We start from the raw sequence: 20,458 nt of genomic DNA, 5'->3' as shown, positions 1-20,458 counted from the left end.
ACCACTGCCTGTCTTTCACCGTAACAAGTTTACTTGATTCTGCTTCTGACCTCTGCTTGCTTTGACTTCTGCATGTTAGTGGATTTTTCCCATGACCTCTCCCTGGCCATTATTTTTGTGTTATATTTGTACTTAGACTGTACCCAGTGTACTTCTGATACTGCATTATTACCTTTCACCCTCTATCAAGAACTGTCTACTTGACTACTATAAAATATCCTAGTCTGTGCATGAATTTCTGAGGACATCAAAGTTCCTGTGAGCATGAAACCCACTGGAAGAACTATTCATGCTCAGTTCTAGTGGTCCCAACATGTACTCTTCTAACATTATATTGTAACAGCAATAAACTGTGATAAGACTACATGATGCACATTGCTATGTACAGTATGATTTGGGTACAGGATCATGGCGGTCATAATGCAGATGGTCAGAGTACGGACAGTCAGAATCCCGACAGAATTAGGTAAATAAACCCTAACCCTCCCTCAACCCTTCTCTGCAACCTAACCCAAACCCTTCCACCTGCAGCCTAACACTGACCCTCCTACTTGTGCATAACCACTACCCCTAAAACTAACCCTCCCCATAACCCTAATACTCACTGTCGATATGTCAACAGTTGGTATTACAGCACCGGGATTCTGACCACCAGCATCCTGACTGTCAGGATGCCAGCTACATTGAATACAGGGTTACATATATTAATTGATCTGTTTTAAGTGGTTGATCTTAATCTTTTATTTTCATTTTGAGAAGTTGACAGTTTTGGTCTGGTCTGAACAACATGATAAAACATTTAGGAAGAAACATACAGATCACCAGAGCCCAACTGGATGCCAGAATGGCGAATATCTCCATGGCCACAGTGTATTTTCCCTGAGCACTGAGGGAGGCTGGGATAAAGGAGACCCAGACACTGAGGAAGGCCAACATGCTGAAAGTGATAAACTGGGCCTCATTGAACCTATCAGGAAGATTTCGAGCCAGGAAGGCTACAATGAAACTAATGGTGGTCAGAAGAAACAGATAACCCAGCATGGTCCAGAATGCAATGGGTGATCCCTCATTACACTCAACAATGATGAGCTCAGGGTTAGTTATAGTGTTATATTGTGGGAATGGAGAAGATAGGGACAGCCAAGTGATGCACAAGATGAACTGTAACAAGAAACAGGTAATAATAATCATGTAGGACACTAGGGGGCGCATCCATTTCCTCAGATTGCTGCCTGTCTAGTGGCCATAAAAGCAGACACCACCATGATAGTCTTAGCCAATATGCTCGATACACATAAAGTGAAGGCCAGGTCAAATAGTACCTGACGCAGGAGACATTTCTGGTGGTCGGGGTAACCTATAAATACTAAAGAGCACAAGAAGCAGAGACACAGGGACATCAGTAGAAGACAGCTTAGAGAGTAATTACTGGCTCTCACTATAGGAGTTTCTTTGTGCAGGATGAAAAGTCTCAATATCAGAGCAGGAATAATTGAGGATATTACACTGACTGCAGCTAAAGTTCCTCCCAGTGCATCTTCATAAGAAAGAAACTCCATCGATTTTGGGAGACATCTGGATTTCTCAGGATTTGGCCACTGATCCCAAGGACACCGTAAGCAGTTAGTTGAATCTGCAAGATAGAAAACAAACCTGTGGTTCAGTTACACATTAACGGGTCATCAATGTGTTGTGTGATGTTGAAATTAAACAGTGAAACTGAGTTTATAAAATTAATTTTCTACTCATACTGAAACTCACAAATATAAAAGTTACATCGCCCAATGTTATTTTATACAGTTACAAAGCACAAATGTACATAGATTATTTTAATCAAGCAAATTGACCAAGTTTGTTTCATTGAATTATTAAACCCATGGAGGCTAGGCGTTCTCTTAGGGATATTGTGACCTTTTTGCCTGCTCGCTATTAAATGGTCACTCCTTTCACACATTATGTCATACATATCCCTAGTTATAAGGACACATATGCACACTATTGTATTTTGAGATGATGTTCTCACCTTTTTATACTAAAAAGAGTGGTGAAAGATAAAATAAAGATTTTAATCAAGAAGACAAAATCATCTGATTCTAAATGAATAAAACAAATGAGCTCACAGTTGTGTTTAGGAGAATTAGGAAGCAGCATTTTCAACCAGTTGTTTTAGATTGTTTGTAAGTGGAGCTTGTGAATTTGTTAAAATGTTTATGGATAAATATTTCAAATGATTTTCTTGGTATCTCTACACTAAGACTTTGGTAAAAAAAAACTACTGTACAGTAGCAACACATTTTTTTGTGAAGGATAAGGGAAGCAGGCATGATTAGGGAGACTTTTGCATATTTATGTAGATGTACTCTATATTAGAGAGTGTTGTCATTGTTGTATGCTATAGGAACGGTATAGCGATTGAGCAGAGCTCTTTATAGATGGTGATTAATACTGATGGATGCTTTTGGGCTGTAGTTGCCAAGTATCCGAGACATTTACAAGACACAAATTCTAGGGAAGGTTTAAGGAATAAACACTGATAAGGCTGATAAAGATCAAGAAATTATCACTGATAAGTATCATCCAAATTATAGTTTGTTTAACATGTCCTGAAACAGAAAATTTAGGTTGATATTGAGTCATACTACAAGACATTCTACAGCACCACACAGCACTACAAAGCAAATTGTATGTCAATTTCTACTACTACTAGGTGTTCTCCAAGGTTCTGTTCTTGGACCTATCCTGTTCTCCCTCTATACAGCCTCTTCAAAAGAACTCATCAGCTCTTTTGACCTCCATTATTATCTCTATGCAGATAATACTCAGATCTACCTTTCCTCACCTGACCTCTCCCCCTTTCTCCTTACTTTTATATGCTCTCTGCTATCTCTTTCTGGATATCCAAGTGCTTTCTTATACTTAACATGTCTAAAACTCAATTCATCATCTTCCCACCCTCCCACATAACCTCACTTTACACAATATCATTATCAATTGACGGCACTACAATCAACTTTAGCCTCAAAATGTCCTATCTTGGAGTGATACTGACTCCTCCCTCTCTTTCAAACCACACATTCAGCACCTCCCACACTCCTGCCATTTCCATCACAAAAATATTTCAAGGGTCTGAACCTTTATCACCGAGGATGCTACTAAAACACTCGACCACTCACTGGTCATCTCCCGATTGGACTACTGTAACCTCCTCCTATCTAGCCTCCCTGACTCCCACCTCTCTCCACTCCAATCAATTCTCAATGCTGCTGCTCGGCTCATCTTCCTCTCCAAACATTCTACATCTTCCTCCTTTCTCCTACAAGCCCAACACTGGCTCCACTTCAGAACCCAATTCAAGGTTTTTACACCACTTATAATGCCCTCACCCAATCTTCTGCCATATACATCTTCTCTGACCTCATCTCCCTTCACACTCCAACCTGCCCCACTTTGCTCAAAAAATGCATGCCGCCTCTCCTGCCAACTAGTTACTTCCTCCCACTCCTGCCTCCCAAGATTTTGCCTTTGCTACTCACTACCTCTGGAACTCTCTACCTATAAAACTCTCTTATCTCCCTACAAATATTCAAATGGTCTCTCAAGACCCACTACATCATCAAAGCCTTCCAGCTCTCTTCCTGACCCACTGCTACACGCTCCTTCCTCCCTGTCTACACCATCTGTGTCACACCTGTTTATCTGCCCCTCCCCATTAAAATGTAAGCTCTCTTGAGCAGGGCCCTCTTCCTTCATGTGTTTCTCCTTACTTATACTGTCATCTACTCCTTGCTCCCCACAAGGGCACCTAAAACTTTGTTACTGTACTTACACCCAGCTGCTTATTTTGAGTATTATGATCACTTATGCAGCAATGTGTATAAACCATGTCCTTGTCCTGCATTGTATTGTACTGTAAGTCACTGGTTTCTTGCTCAATTAATTGTTTATGTACTTTGTAAGGTCCTGCAAACACTTGTGGCACCATATAAATAAATGATAATAATAATACTAAAAACATTAAAGGTCATCTATTTGTACTCCTGAAATAAGAAGATTAAGATTCCTATCTGATGAATTGGGCTGTGACCCACAAAACTCACCATTTATTTATATTATTTGAAACTCTTAACACTATAATGAAACACAGTCTGCTCCAATATCAGAGCAATAATTATTTTGTATCCAGAAAGACTCTATTGGTAATGCTACCAGCACACCTGTGCCTATAATATACCTTTTACTCTATTATGAGTTGTATTATATATTAATGACAATCAAAGTCTATTATAACTTGTGCGCACAACATTATAGATGAAAATGTTGTGGCTAATTTTGTGCTAATTATATTCTATTGTAGAACAGGCTTTTATACAGAGATGCAAAGTCTAAGAATTACTCTTGAAGTTCCACTAGTGCTCTAATCAGAGGCGGATTTCCCGCTAGGCAATAAAGGCACCCGCCTAGTGCCCGGCGGGTAACGGGGCCCGTGGCCAGGGCTGTATGCAGGGCATTTTCCTGCAGTTCTCACTCTAAACCGAAAGTGTGAACGGTAGCGTCGCGCTGGCTGGCTGAAGAGACTTCGGCTGCTGCGTTGACATCCTGCCGGGTGTGCTTTGTTGTGCATGTGACCTCATGACACACGAGTGTATGACGTCATATGCACGGAGAGGAGCCGGGATCAGCAGAGTATAAGCAGCAAAGTGATTGTCACTGCTGGACGATCTAAGCCCCGCCCCCCTGGGCTGATATTGCCGCGATTCGCAGGTGTATGGGTAGGGGCAGGGCCTAATGCTGTGACATGCCCGCCCCTGTGAGGAACATGATGAAGCAACTTCAAGCAAGAAAGCAGGTACTGTGCGTGTGCTCGCAGTCTCCCTCCTTTTGCCTCTCTCTCTCTCCTCTCTTTGTCTTTCCCCCCTCTCTTTACCCTCTCTCTCCATAAGTAAGGGGCATAAAAGTGGCTGTGGGGGGCTGTTGAAATTTTTTATTAGTAGGGACCCCCCAGAATTTAGTTGCCCCTGGCTCCCCGCAAGCCTTAATCCGGCCCTGGCTGGGTGGCACTGCCTGTATAGAAGATGGGTGCCTGCTCATATATGGGGGGAGGTGGCAGGCAGTGGTAACCATCCTTTAATACTTATGTTCACACCCAGGGGCTATTAGTTGCCCGCTACAATCAGTATGGGACACACAGAAACAGCGGCCAAACAGGTGCACATTGTGGCCCCTGGGACATATCTGGTAGACCACTGCTACGCCCAGGCCTCCATGTCCTCCAGAATCCGCGACCATATTGCAGGCATCATTGCTGAGCCTCCCATTATACAAATTCCTGGCCTGGGCTCTTCTGTGTAGATCAGACGCGGGCTGTGCGTGATCTATAGGTGGCGGCATGATGTCATAGGACCACACTGCCACACGCTGTCCAGCCCACGCACACAGTGCAGATGCAGCAAGTGACTTATCCCTGAGGCTACTGCTGCGTGCCGGTGCCACAGTGGGCTGAAGGCAAGTGAGGGACCGAATGACCAGTCACTGATTCTATGGGTCACTATGGAGCTCCTCCTGCTCCATTGCCTGCAGGTGAGGTCACTCAGTTTTCTGGGAGGGGTGGGAGACAAAGAATTAATGTATGTTTATTTTTTTCTTGTGGGGGCATTAAGTATGTATTTTTTTTTTTGTGGGGGCAATAAATTAAATGTATGTTTTATATTTTTTCCTGTGGGGGTAATGAATTTATGTATGTTTATTTTTTTCCTGTTGGGACAATTAATTTTTCCTTAGGCCAGTGGTTCTCAAACTTGGTCCTCAGGACCCCACACAGTTCATGTTTTGCAGGTCACCCAGCAGGAGCACAGGTGTATTCATTACTCTCTGACATATTTCAAAAGATCCACAGGTGGAGATAATTATTTCACTTGTGATCAGTGAGGAGACCTGGAAAACATGCACTGTTTGGGGTCCTGAGGACAGAGTTTGAGAACCTGTGCTTTAGGCGGACAATGTGTTTTTTTTTTTTCCTGTGGTGGACAGTGGGCCTGATTCAGTACGAATTGTGATCGCAGCTCCGTAATCGCACGCAGTGCTGCTGTGTAAATATGCTAATGTCTGTAACCGCTCAGCCATCATAGAGACACCCACTACCGCTTTCTCACATCTGTAATACCTCACAGACCTGCGTACACACCTGTAACATCGAGGAACGTCGTCCCCTCATACACAATTACAGCAGCTCTGACCTGTCTCAGAAATTGCAAGTCTCAAAGCACGCAATGAGTACACAAGCTGCGTATCCCGTCGCAGTGGGTAATTTATGCAACAGCATTCAAACAGAAAAGGCACGCCTACATTTGAACACCCACTACCCCGTCACCACCTCCCAACACTTACGGCCTGTCACGCACTCTGCAATGGATTCCTATGTGCATGAATGATCTGCGTACGTGGTTGCAATTGTGAACCATGCTGAATCAGGCCCTGTGTGTTGTTTTTTTCCTGTGGCGGACAATATGGCGTGACTTCTCGATATTTATTTACTTGGCTGCTGCAGAGGAATAATTTGTTAAATTAAAACCTAGGGAATATCTTTTTCGGTTAATAAAAGTACTAATTATGAAAATAGCTGGAGGAGAGGGGTGCCCCAAAATTTCTTGCACAGGGTGCTAGTAGACCTGGGGACGGCCCTGACAACCAGTGAGGAAGGGGGGGACACATATATATATATATATAGAGAGAGAGAGAGAGAGAGAGAGAGAGAGAGAGAGAGCGGTCACTAATGGCCCTGGGTGTAACAATAAGTATTAAGGGATGGGTGGGAATTAGAGGGTAGGGGATATGGTGCAATCAGTGAAGGGGGAAAGTAATATAATAGAGTCTATGATTGAGGGGTTTAGTAATGGGAAGACGTGCAGTCGAGCGCGGATTGCTAACCTAATGTAGGCGGGCCGCGATCCCTAAGTAAATTATCAATTTGCATGAAGCCTGGCTGTGATAAGTTCTAAATTTTATAGGCGGTGCAATAAAGCAGCCAATCCGACGGATTGGTACGATTCGGCTGCTATATCGCACCGTGTATGGCCATGATATCGTACAAACCGCGCTCCCGTGGGTTCGTACATTGCATCCCCTGATCTTACTGCAAGATCAGGTGATCAGGGGATTGCTATGCAGGTGAGGGAGGGGGGAGCCAGCATATCAGGCGGTCGGCCACCCAATTGCACCTTGTGTACGGACCACCCGATATGTCGGACATTGGATCCCCTGTTGCCTCGCACGGTGTATGGCCGGCTTTATATTGTAGCCTGGCCTATTTCTATGATAAATACAAATGTGAATCCTTGGTGTTTTATCTCTACTATTTTGGAAAGAGCTGACTGAATAGGATAGCTATGGGCCACGGCTCTTTGAAGGTTTCTATTTTTACATACATTGATTGCGCTTTCTATGATATCAGGTGATGAAAGTTTTAAAAAAAATATTTTGTATTATATTTGCACTGTGTTTTTATGTGCCTTTTAAATATTTGCAATGTTTGTAATGTTTAAAGCTTTCAAAAATTGTATACATGGAGGATAAACAACAAATAATGTAAGCATGAATTAGCCGCCGGATCAAATACCGACAGCGGCAGCCCGACTGATCAAAATCCTGACTGGAGCAGGTAAGTACCCTAACCCTCTTCTCTCCCTACCCTAACCCTCCCTTAGTGGTGCCTCACCCTAACCTCCCCTCCTAGTGATTAACCCTAACCTCCCCCGTTAGTGCCTAAACCTAAACCCCCCTACATGCACCCTAAACCTAGCCCTCCTAAGGGGGTGCCCAAACCCCCCCCCTAGTGGTGCCTAACCCTACCCCCCCTTTCCCAACCCTAACCCTCCTGGGGGGGTACCTAACCCTAAATCCCTAACCCTCGCCTAGACCCTAAGACACCCAGCTTACCTACATTCGGTATGCAGGGTGTCAGGATTTTGTAGTGGGGCTAATGATAGGCGTCGGGATTTCAACGCCTATCTTTAGTCCCATATCGGGGAATTGCCAGCCGGCATCTTGACTGCATCCCATTTGAGGGAGGGGGGCCCCAAATCGGTCTCTTGCCTAGGGCCCCAGGAGGTCTAAATCCGCCACTGGCTCTAATATCCATGGAATGCAAAACCCATAGCCATTGCATTTGTAATATAGGGGGTATTCATGAAAGCTTGAAGATAGATAAATTGTAAAATATAAAGTACCAACCAATCGGCTCCTCACTGTCATTTTTCAAACCCAGCCTGTAAAGTGACAGCTAGGAGCTGATTGGTTGTTACTTTATTTCTCACAATTTTATATCTCTCCAAGCCCTCTTATCATGTTGTTGATTTTATGGTCTTTGATTAAAACCGTGACAATGTTTAAGTGTTTATGCTCGGTGATGTGGATGGAGACACAACAGAGCAGAAGCCATGGACAAATTCTTTGGGTGGAACATAGGAATTCTACAGCTAAATGTAAAATGATACAAATAATCCACAGAACAGGATTAAAACAATTAGCTCATGTGAATGGGATTACCAATGCTACGTGTGTATCTAGTAAAACAATTGCCACAAATAGTGTTCTGGATGTCAGTAGGACTAATATGGATAGACAGTGTCATGATTCTTATGTTTTGCAGGCTGAACATTTTCATTATTTTAACATTAAAAGGATAGACAAAATCATTATTACAGAGACTTTGACAATATATTGAGTTGATGCAACGAGAGGCTACTGTATAATGATACTTCTCCATTTTTCATTGTGTAACACTGGGTGTTGAAATTAGGATTCCAGATAGGCAGGTATTTTTGTTAAAGCAGGAGCTTTTAATAGCAGCAAACACTGCACCTTAGCATACGTGAGGTTAGGCCTGCACACATACAGGTCCATAACATAAAATAAACAAACAAACATAAAATTCTCAGCACTCCTTGTGCTAAACAGTCAGCAGTGGTTTGCAAGGTACAATATGGACATTGTCTCCCAGTACAGCTCTAGGAACCTGGCACTACAACACTACTTCCCTACTTCCTGGCTGCTACTCAGCATCAGGGCAATGAGCAACAGGTGTGTGAGAGTTTTAAACCCTTCCTGTGTTGCTGACTTTCCTGCTGGCTCTGGCTTACACAATAAGGTTGGTGAATAAGGGGGTGAAGCTGGATAAATTGCCATGTCAGACACAGAGCTGTTTCATTTACTGTGATTTACTGTGTGGTCAATTAAATATTGAGGGTTGATAATCCCTTTTTGGCTTCCCCTGCCAGCAGGAATATTGTAAGTGTTCTAATCTTAGTATTTTTTATCCTTATTATTTGTTTAGACAATATTTTGTATGAGAACATTAGCGTAAATATTTATTGTATGTAAGCATTGTGGATATTTTCATAATAATCATAAAATTTAATAAGTCCTGAGTCTGTGTTCTTAAGCTAACATGTAAAATTTTTTGGTATTTGTCAATTTAAGGTAGGGATGAACGGGTTCGGATTTCTGAAATCTGAACCCCCCCGAGCCCCCCCCGATCCGAGCTGGGAACCGAGTCCGGCTCGGAGTTTCCCGCCTGACTCGGAACTAAAATCGAGGCAAAATGTCATCATCCCGCCTTCTGGATCTCGCGGGTTTTGGATTCTATAAAAGGTCCCCACGTTGGCGCCATTTCTCACTCCGGCTGTGGACAGTGAAGAGGGAGGGTGGGAGTTAGGGCTGGCTGGGCTGTGTTGTGTTGAGCTGTGCTGCTGTTGTCCATAGGGGCTGTGTCCACTCCTCCAAAGTCCATAGGGCCTGGCTGGGCTGTGTTGTGCTGCTGTTGTCCATAGGGGCTGGCTGGACTGTGTTGTGCTGCTGTTGTCCATAGGGGCTGGCTGGGCTGTGTTGTGCAGTCAGTTGTCCATAGGGGCTGTGTCCACTACAAAAGTCTATAGGGCTGGCTGGGCTGTGTTGTGCAGTGTCCCATAAAGGCTGTAGTCCTAAGGGGGTGCTGTAGTGTTGTCCAGGTGATCTATAAATCAGGGGTGCTCCACCCAAGTGCAAAACAAACAATTATTTCTGTGTTTGTGAATTGTGTGTGCTGTAGCCGCACGTGCATCAACAAAGGAGCAGTGCCAGGCATGCGCCTGTGTCATAAATCTGTTAAAGGGTGGTGTAACCCCCAAAGTGCACTCCAAAAAAAATTAAAAATTCTTCTTTTCTGTGTTGTGAATTGTGTGCACTATAGCCGCACGTGCATCAACAAAGGAGCAGCACCAAGCATGCGCCTGTGTCATAAATCAAGGGCCGGCTGGCTCGTCTGTTAAAGGGTGGTGTAACCCCCAAAGTGCGCTCCACAAAAAATAAACAATTCTTCTTTTTTTCTGTGTTTGTCTGTGAAATGTATGCGCAGTAGCCGCACGTGCATCAACAAAGGAGCAGCGCCAAGCGTGCACCTGTGTCATAAGTATAGGGCCAGCTGGCTCGTCTGTTAAAGGGTGGTGTAACCCCCAATGTGCACTCCAAAATTTTTTTTAAAATTCTTCTTTTCTGTGTTGTGAATTGTGTGTGCTGTAGCCGCACGTGCATCAACAAAGGAGCAGCGCCAAGCATGCGCCTGTGTCATAAGTCTGTTAAAAGGTGGTGTAACCCCCAAAGTGTACTCCACAAAAAATAAAAAAATATTTTCTGTGTTGTGAATTGTGTGCACTGTAGCCGCACGTGCATCAACAAAGGAGCAGCGCCAAGCGTGCGCCTGTGTCATAAGTATAGGGCCAGTTGGCTCGTCTGTTAAAGGGTGGTGTAACCCCCAAAGTGCACTCCAAAAAAAAAATCTTCTTTTCTGTGTTTGTGTGCGCCTTAGCCGCACGTATATATCAATATAACAAACCTTTGTCCGATAAAAAAAAAATAGGGAAAGGTCAAGCACCACTTCCTCCTAGTGCTGAAGCTGCTGCCACTAGTCATGACATAGACGATAAAATGCCATCAACGTCGTCTGCCGAGGTCGATGCCCAATGTCATAGTAGAGGGCATATAAAATCTGAAATGACAAAGTTCAGGAAAATGATCTTAAAAAAACCATTTAAATCATCTGAGGAGAAACGTAAACTTGCCAATATGCCATTTACGACACGGAGTGGCAAGGCTAAGGTCTTTCCCTATGTTCATGACTAGTAGTTCAGCTTCACATGATGATGGAAGCCCTCCTCCCGCTACAAAAATCAAACGAGTTAAGCTGGCAAAAGCACAGTGAAGAACTGTGCGTTCTAAGAAGATATCACAAAACCCCAAGGAGAGTCCAAGTGTGGTGGCGGTTGCGATGCCTGACCTTCCGAACACTGGACGGGAAGAGGTGGTTCTTTCCACTATTTGCACGCCCTCTGCAAGTGCTGGAAGGAGCACCCACAGTCCACTTGCTGATATGCAAATTGAAGATGTCACTGTTGAAGTACAACAGGATGAGGATACTGGTGTAGCTGGTGCTGAGGAGGAAGTTGGCGAGGAGGATTCTGATGGTGATGTGGTTTGTTTAAATCAGGCTCCGGGGGAGACAGTTGTTGTCCGTGGGATGAAAAAGCCCATCACGGTCATGCCTGGGTAGAAGACCAAACATTCCACCTCTTTTTCTGGCAAAATTTCTATCCAAATCCGGACAACAACTGTCTTGCCATGTGTACCACATGTAAAGGTGAAATAAGTAGGGGTAGGGACGTTAACCACCTAGGAACATCCTCCTTTATTCGTCACCTGCAGTGCGTTCATAAAAAGTTACTGTCAAGTTCAGAAACTTTGGCTAAGACCAAAAGCAGTCAAGGGACACCTAAATCCTGTTGTCCTGTTGTATCCAAGTGCCTGCAAACCACACCGTCAATTTCCTCCTTAGTCAGGATCGGAAATAGTCCTGCAGGCCATGTCACTGGCATGACTGTCTCTCCTATCCGGGATTCCTCCGAAGGATCCTGCATTGCTACGCCTACTGCTGCCACTGCTGCTGTTGCTGCTGGGAGTCGTTCATCATCCCAGAGAGGAAGTAGGAACACCACTACTTTTACTAAACAATTGACCCTCCAACAGTCCTTAGCGAGGAGGATGAAGTAAGACAGCAGTCATCCAGAAGCAAAACGGATAACTGAGGCCTTGACTGCTATGTTGGTGTTAGACATGCATCCGGTATCCACCATTAGTGCAGTGGGATTTAAACAATTGATGGAGGTAGTGTGTCCCCAGTTCCAAATCCCATCTAGATTCCACTTCACTAGGCAGGCGATACCGAGACTGTACAGAAACGTCAGAAAAAGTGTCCTCAGTGTCCTAAAAAATGCGGTTGTACCCAATGTACACTTAACCACGGACATGTGGACAAGTGGAACAGGGAAGACTAAGGACTATATGACTGTGACAGCCCACTGGGTAGATGTATCACCTTACGCAGCAACAACAGCAGCATCACCAGTAGCAGCAGATCAGAAATGTCAGCTCGTTCCAAGGCAGGCTACGCTGTGTATCACCGGTTTCAGTAAGAGGCACACCACCGACAACCTCTTAGAGAAACTGAGGGAAATCATCACCCAGTGGCTTACCCCACTTAGACCCTCCTGGGGATTTGTGATATCCGACAATGCCACCAATATTGAGCGGGCATTACATCTGGGCAAATTCCAACACGTCCCATGTTTTGCTCACACAATAAATTTGGTGGTGGAGAATTTTCTGAAAAAAGACAGGGGCGTGCAGGAGACGCTTTGGGTGGTCGAAAAAATTTCTGCCCACTTTCGCCATTCAGCGACTGCGTGCTGAAGACTGGGGCGCCAGCAAACACTCTTGAACCTGCCCCACCATCACCTGAAGCAAGAGGTTGTGACGCAGTGGAACTCAACCCTCTATATGTTTCAGAGGATGGAGGAGCAGCAAAAGGCCATTCAAGCCTATACATCCACCTATGACATAGGCAAAGGAGGGGGTATGCACCTGATTCAAGCGCAGTGGAGAATGATTTCCGTGTTGTACAAGGCTCTCCAGCCCTTCAAACTTGCCACACGTGAACTCAGTTCAGACACTGCAAGCTTGAGTCAGGTCATTTCCCTAATCAGGCTTTTGCAGAAGCAGCTGGAGAAAGTGAAGGAGGAGCTAAGATGGAGCTATTCTGCTCGTCATGTGGAACTTGTGGATGAAGCCCTTTATTCACTTTGCCAGGATTCCAGGGTGGTCAATCTGTTGAAATCAGACCACTACATTTTGGCCACCATGCTCAATCCTAGTTTAAAGCCTATGTGGTGTCTCTCTTTCCGGCTGACACAAGCCTGCAGAGGTGCAAAGACCTGCTGGTGAAAACACTGTCAGCTGAAGCGGAATGTGACACGTCAACAGCTCCTTCTTCATTTTCTCCCGCAACTGGGGCTGCTAGGAAAAAACAGGTATCCTAAGCAAGATGCTGGCAGTGATGCAGGGCAGGCAGGAACAAGTTTGGACATCTGGTCCGGACTGATGGACCTGGCAACAATTTCTAACACGTCTACTGTCACTGCATATGATAAAGTTACCATTGACTGAATGGTGGAGGATTACATCGGTGACAGCAGTAGGCATGTCAGACAGTCCGTACCTGTGCTGGCAGGAAAAAGAGGCAATTTGGAGGCCCCTGTACAAACTGGCTCTATTTTACCTGAGTTTCCCCCCTCCAGTGTGTACTCCGAAAGAGTGTTTAGTGCAACCGGGAACCTTGTCAGCGAAAGGTGTAGGAGGTTGCTTCCACAAAATGTGGAGAAGATGATGTTCATCAAAATGAATTATCAACTCTTCCCGGGAGACCAGCCTCCAGAACATACAGAGGAACCTGTGGTGGTGGATTCCAGCAGGGACGAATTAATACTCTGTAAGGATGAGGATGTACACAACACTGAAGAGGGTGAGGAATTGGTGGATGAGGAGGATGGGGATGACATCTTGCCTCCATAGAGCCAGTTTGTGCAGGGACAGATTAATTGCCAGCTTGTTTTGTGGGGCCCAAACTAACCAATCATTTCAGCCACAGTCATGTGGCAGACCCTGGCGCTGAAATGAAAGTGTGCATGTCCTGTTTATACAACATAAGGGTGGGTGGGAGGGCCCAAGGACAATTCCATCTTGCACATCTTTTTTTTCTTTGCATTATGTACTGTTTGGGGCCTAGATTTTCAAACTGCCATCCTGTCTGCCACTGCAGATGGGCCACATGTTTGTGCCACCCACTCGTGTTGCTTAGCATAGTCATCCAGCTACCTCGGTGCAACCTTTTGGACTAAAAACAAAATTGTGAGGTGTGAGGTGTTCAGAATAGACTGGAAATGAGTGGAAATTAATGTTATTGAGGTTAATAATAGCATAGGAGCAGAAAAACCCACAAATTCTGTGATTTGAGCTGTTTTTATGCTTTTTTTCCAAAAAATACAGATGCAAAACACAAAACCCAGAACCCAAAACACGGAAGGGTGGTTTTGGCAAAACCAATCCAGATCCAAAACACGTAGAAAGATCCAGATCCAAAACCAAAATACAATACAACGAAAAGTGGCCGGTGCACACCCCTAATTTAAGGTAGTTATTGTTAGGATTATAGTATATTTAATAGCTTAATTGCAGAAGAATGTGGCGAAGTAGAGATACTGTAGAGCTGTAGAACTCACTAAGAGCAAAATTAAAGTACAGTAAAAACAATAAAAAAATAAAAATAAAATAAAAATCTATAATTTACTAGAAGCTCTTTCAATACACATTTTTAAAGTAATAAAAATAAGGCATATTTCTTCTGACATAATTAAACTTAAAATATATGTTTAAATTACAAAGTATAAATAGTAGAAGGGGTAAGGGGAACTTCATATAAGTTCTCATATCAGATGGTATGGAATTTGATGACCCAAGCTAGAAAATGGTCAAATATGTAAAAGAAATGTGCTTAGCTATACTTGAAATGTAGTACAGGGACTCTAATGCAACAGAAGTGTTTGTAGTGAATCAAACACAACTTTGAATATATTTAAATATTTTATTCATAGATTAGAGCAGAGGTTCTGAAACTTTTTTGAATCACAGCGCCCTAGTGTATCCGAATTGTTTTCGCGGCACCCCTAAGCCAGAAGTTTTCCATTGAAAATTCAGAAAAAAATGTAGTGAAGTAGTAAAGTGAAGTCAATTGTGCTGACCTGTCATCCGTAGGGTCAGTTATGTGGTGGTGGACAGGTTTGTGCTTCTGTTTGTCCACATATTTTCATTACATTGACCATAAAGATTTTTAATTGGTGCTGGACCACCGATCTGAAACACCCCAGCAAGTGTCCCAAGGCACCCCAGGGTGCCGTGGCACACAGTTTGGGAACAACTGGATTAGTGGGTTTCAGTTCCAATGACTCTGCTGTAATCAGAAAGTGATGGACTCACCTGTCTGGTTAGATATTTCTCCTGGTAGACACAGGACACAATCATAGCAGCAGACCGGATGTCCTGTACGAGCTGCTTTCCGGTATCCTGGAGGACAACTCTTACTGCAAGCAGATTGGGGGACCTGGGCGTACAGTGATATGTAGGTTTATTTTGTGAATGGCCTTTTAAACATATTACAATGTTTCATAGGGACAGCTTCTCAATGCCATTTGTTGGGTATCATGAACATTGTTTATAAAAGTAGGACTCTAACCATACTAGTTACAAATCTGTGCTATCTTAATATTGAAATGTTTAATAACAAGCTTTGAGAGTTGTATGGGTTCATTTTAATTTATGTGTAAATTAGAAACATCTACTGAACCACACTCCTCTTGTATAACCTAAGAACAGGGAGGAACAGGGCAATTTTTGGAATGTAAGAGAGTGGTGGTCATATATTCTGGGTAGCTAAGTTTGCTTGCAAGATTATATGGACTGAATTGAACCATCCAGGATGGTAAGCGTAGTACGTAATAGAGGAATACAACATTGGAACGATAAATAGTGCTACATATTAATATAGTGCCCTCCATCATAAAACTGCCTAAATGAGGAGATAGAGTTGTGAAGAGAAGATTGTAGACAATAAGAATGAATAATGAGCATATAGAGTTAGGAATACAATAAACCACAAAACTGATCCTGATGATTGATTGACTGCTGTGCTCCAGTCTATATTAAAGCAATGTATAGATGTTATAATAATTTTCATTAAGGGGGCGGCAAGTTCACTTTCATAATTAGGAGCATTCAATTTCAGAATTACCAATTAATCACTGTGTCCAAACATACTGTATATGAACCCTTAAATACTGCTATATTATTAAATATTTTATCAGCACTTCATAAAGTACTGAGTGCTCATTCTAAATTGTGTTTACTTTAAATGGTTTGCAAAAAAATAATTTAGTGTTTCTGTTTATCAATATGTTGACCTATGGAACCAGTTTTTATTTTTGTTGTTGGACTATTTAGTATACAAAGATAGATGCATTGATTTATTGATTAGCTGCTTGATTTACATGTATTATATACCATTGCCATAGAAGATAAACATATGAAGTAGTACAGTATGCAGCTATACAGGAACCGGAGTTACATCAGTAGCCTCACCTGCCGATCCCCCATAGGCCACAGCAACAAACTTGAGTTGATGGCCAGAGCTTCATCAGGAAGTGCTGCAGAATTATATTTACCAATCTGAATTTGCATTATAGTCCCTTCTGGACTCAGCTGCCAGTTCACAACGCTATAGACTGCAGGTGCGTCTCCATTCTTGTCAAAGTAAATGTCTTTGCCACCACTTGGTGTGAACCTGACTTTCCTGATGTAGTGTGTGAGCTGTGAGGAGAGGCAGAAGAAGGGTATCATGTGTTGACGCAAGAAAGATAATAAATGACATTGATTTAATGTTCCACAAATGTTTATTCAAAATAAATTGATCATAATAAGAAGGCAAGCTGTATAACTAAAACAATAACTTTTATTATTTCTATTAATATTATTATAATCTTTGTCAGACGTTGCTGTCAGCAGTGTCCGGCATGCACTTACCAGGTCCGGAGTCAGTTTCCTGGTCTCTAGTCCACAACAGGGCAACCTTTACAGCCTATAGAAGTTTCCTTCTGAATCTTTCCTCCATTAGTATCACTGCCTAGTCTCCAGCACTCCTGTTAGCTCTTCCTGTGTATTGATCTGGTTTGTTCTAGGACCCTCATTTCATCCTACAGATTCAGTAGTGCTCCTACTTCTCAGCCAGCTCTGTAATGTACTCTATTTGCCAGGCCTTAGCTTGCTCACTGCTGTCATTTCCTTGTGAAACCAGCCTACCATGCTAGGGACCAGGGCAAGGGCATCACAAACTGTGCACCAGTTGCCAAGAGGACGAAACTCCCATGCGGAAGTCCTTGACAAATACCCCAAAGAGTTAGATTCCATGTTTTTGTTTCAGGTAACACTAATCCATTTATCTAATTGTATTTGTGAATTTTGTATTATTATTATTATTATTATTATTATTATTATTATTATTACCTATCAGGTAATTATAATAAAGGTCCACCCCAGTTGTCAGACAGCTTACAATAGGCCCATCTCAAAATGCTTGTTGTAACCTAATTTATTTATTACAACAAAATTAGGCACCAGGGTGATATTTGTATAAACATTACTTTATGTACAGTTGTGTCCTTACATATCTTTGCTGCAGCCACACCAAAATGTCCCTCTTGGCTTGTCAGGTGCCATCAGACTATGCTAGAGCCGGGCGCCTTTTTTGTCAAATATATCTGAGTTTCAATGTAATGTGACTAGGACGCAGCAGCAGACTGTGCTGATTAATTTGACATGTGATGCTTGTATACCTGTGTGTGTCTCTTATTCTCTGAAGGAAGTAGGGATGTGCAGGCTCAGATAGGTTCGAGTTTGCACGCCAAGTTTGGATTTTTCCCTCCAAAAAAACGGAACTCAGAAAGAGGCAAAACGTCATCTTGCATGGACAAACATCATCATTCCTGGCTTTTGTCCAGGAATGATGATGTTTGTCCATGCAAGATGACGTTTTGCCTCTTTCTGAGTCCCGTTTTTTGGAGGGAAAAATCCGAACTCGGCGTGCAAACTCGAACCTATCCGAGCCTGCACATCCCTAATAGGAAGTGCTACAATTTAGCACCTTTTTCCATTCCAAGTTCTGTTGTGGTTTATATACAGACTGAGGTGCACATAGATATACAAGTGTGGCATATGAAATTAACCAGCACAGTCTTTTGGTGCATTCTAGTCCACATTGTGACTTAGACGCAATTCAGGCAAGAAAAGAAGCCTGACGCTGGTGGACTTGCACGGGACCTGGTGGCTCATGTTGTATAGTGTATTGAGGCTAGATGTATGAGGACACATCTGTAGAGTGAAATTAATTCAGTTATTACTAATGTGCAGATGCTACACGTTATACAAAAATCACCTAACATAAATAATACATATTTACATATGGTATTTATATAAAATAGAATTATATTTGGATTCTAAATCTTAAACAGTATATTACCTGCCATGGTTTGAAATTCCAACTGTCTGCGCAGGTCCCATTAGAAAATGGTCCTTCACCCGCCTTGCAGCTTTTCAGATCATCCAAAGATTTAGCCAAAACCATCACAGATGAGTAAGTGAAATATGAATATTTTAAACTGTTGATGTAGGTGGGGCTTTTCCTGACATCATCTAACCTCTCTTCCCCTGTGCATTCTTTTACTGGGGTTTCCAAGAAACCAGTTAGGTTTTTCCCATAAAGAAATTTGCAGCTGAAAACTTTCTCCCAATATAAGTTCTCCCAGGTCTCTTCCATAGACTGAGAAGGACCTATCTTACTGATGAACTGACTTAGTCCTGGGACCTCAAAATTATCACCAGCTAAACCAAGAGTGCCAGAAAAAATATGAAAATAATTTTTCATTAATAATAATGTGGTCCTGACCCAACCGGCATTTCCAATAAACATCTTCCCTGTGATGTTCTGTTTCAGCATTTCATTTGCAACAGGAACAAATTCAAAATCAACAGAGAATACAATGACCACCTTAGCTGTTGACTCCTTAATAACCTTCACTATATGTGGAGCGTTGCGATCTGGTTGTCCCAGACGAATATATTCGGTAAAAGCTACACAAGCTCCAGCCTTGATTATCTCTTGTCTTATTGGCTGAATACCCAGAAGACCATAATCATTGTCTGTAGCCACAAGACCGATCCAGGTCCAACCAAAGCTCAATACAAGCTGAGCCAGTCCCATAGACTGGAATTTATCACTTGCAATAGTCCTGAAGAAAGATGGAAACATTTTCTGGTTACTCAATAGAGAAGCACTTGAATATGGACTGATCTGAAAGTAAAGAAAGTCATAATATGACATTATTCCTTGAAGATGTGGCCACAAAAAAAATGCATTGTTCCTGGATGCTATTACTGAGATATTATCAGCCAGAAATTTCACACTGGACTTTGGCTTATTTTTGGAGGTTGTGGATGGTTCCATTATTTTGGTGACTTTTGTGTGATATACACATTTACATTATATTCATGTAGAAGTTTTTAATACTATTATTATTTTATTAAATCTGAAATACAGTACTATACTATGGTATTTTCTGGTGTTTTTGGTACTAAGGTCTAATTTCAAATATACCACTTTCATACAATGTCGATTTATCACCTGGCCCATGAATGACAGTGAAGGAGAATATTTAAAGTTATTGGCAGATGCTTACAAGTTGGTCGGTACCTAGTGGATTTGAGCAAGTTGATTGATTGACTCATTGATTCCAAATCAGAGCAAGTTTTATTGTAGATAAGAGGATACAGGTGATAGAAGATAATCAGCAATCAATCTGTCTTGGACTAAGTACTGTACAGCTGTATAGTACGGTGAAACTCCAAAAACACAGCGTCAAGTTATCAAGTGTTGCACTGTCTAGACAGCCTGACCTTCAAGTCTGGTGAATTACATTCACTCAGACATGTGATGTTATTGAGATTGATGAGTTGTGCACACACACTTAATGGTTGTAGTGTTTAACCATTTAACTACATGACCACCCTTGCTTAGAGATGTCTGTTGTTACAAGTTCTAAATATCTTGGTCTTTCTTAGAACTTCCTATAATAAACCATAATGAAAGCATCAAGCGATAATAACAAACATCATTAATCATGACATTTGAGTCCACATTTTCCGTGGAATGTACTCAATGTTTGTGATGTAAGTCCTTTAGTTGAAGATAAAGCAACTGTTGGTTGTTTCTTGCTTGACCAGCTTATCTCTGCACCTGCTATTTCAATCAGGTAGCCAGTATAAGAAAGTCTGACATCTTGATCTGCTCCCCAAGCTGCATTGCAACATATTTCTAGTTTTACAGGTCTATTTACTAAGCCTTGGATGGAGATAAAGGGAAAGGATAAAACTACCAGCCAATCAGCTGCTAACTGCCATGTTACAGGTTGTGTTTGAAACATTACAGTTAGGAGCT

The 20,458-nt window shown here is 42.5% G+C and overlaps 1 pseudogene; it reads right to left on the bottom strand.

Annotated features, from left to right (window-relative positions):
• Window positions 1–732: 732 nt before the first annotated feature.
• Window positions 733–19,225, bottom strand: LOC148505871 (extracellular calcium-sensing receptor-like; annotated as a pseudogene).
• Between the last annotated feature and the right edge of the window lie 1,233 nt (window positions 19,226–20,458).

Source organism: Taudactylus pleione, unplaced genomic scaffold (assembly GCF_031769625.1).
Source record: "Taudactylus pleione unplaced genomic scaffold, aTauple2 ptg000435l, whole genome shotgun sequence".
In the NCBI taxonomy this organism is placed as follows: domain Eukaryota; kingdom Metazoa; phylum Chordata; class Amphibia; order Anura; family Myobatrachidae; genus Taudactylus; species Taudactylus pleione.
This window is presented reverse-complemented; position numbering and strand designations above follow the sequence as displayed.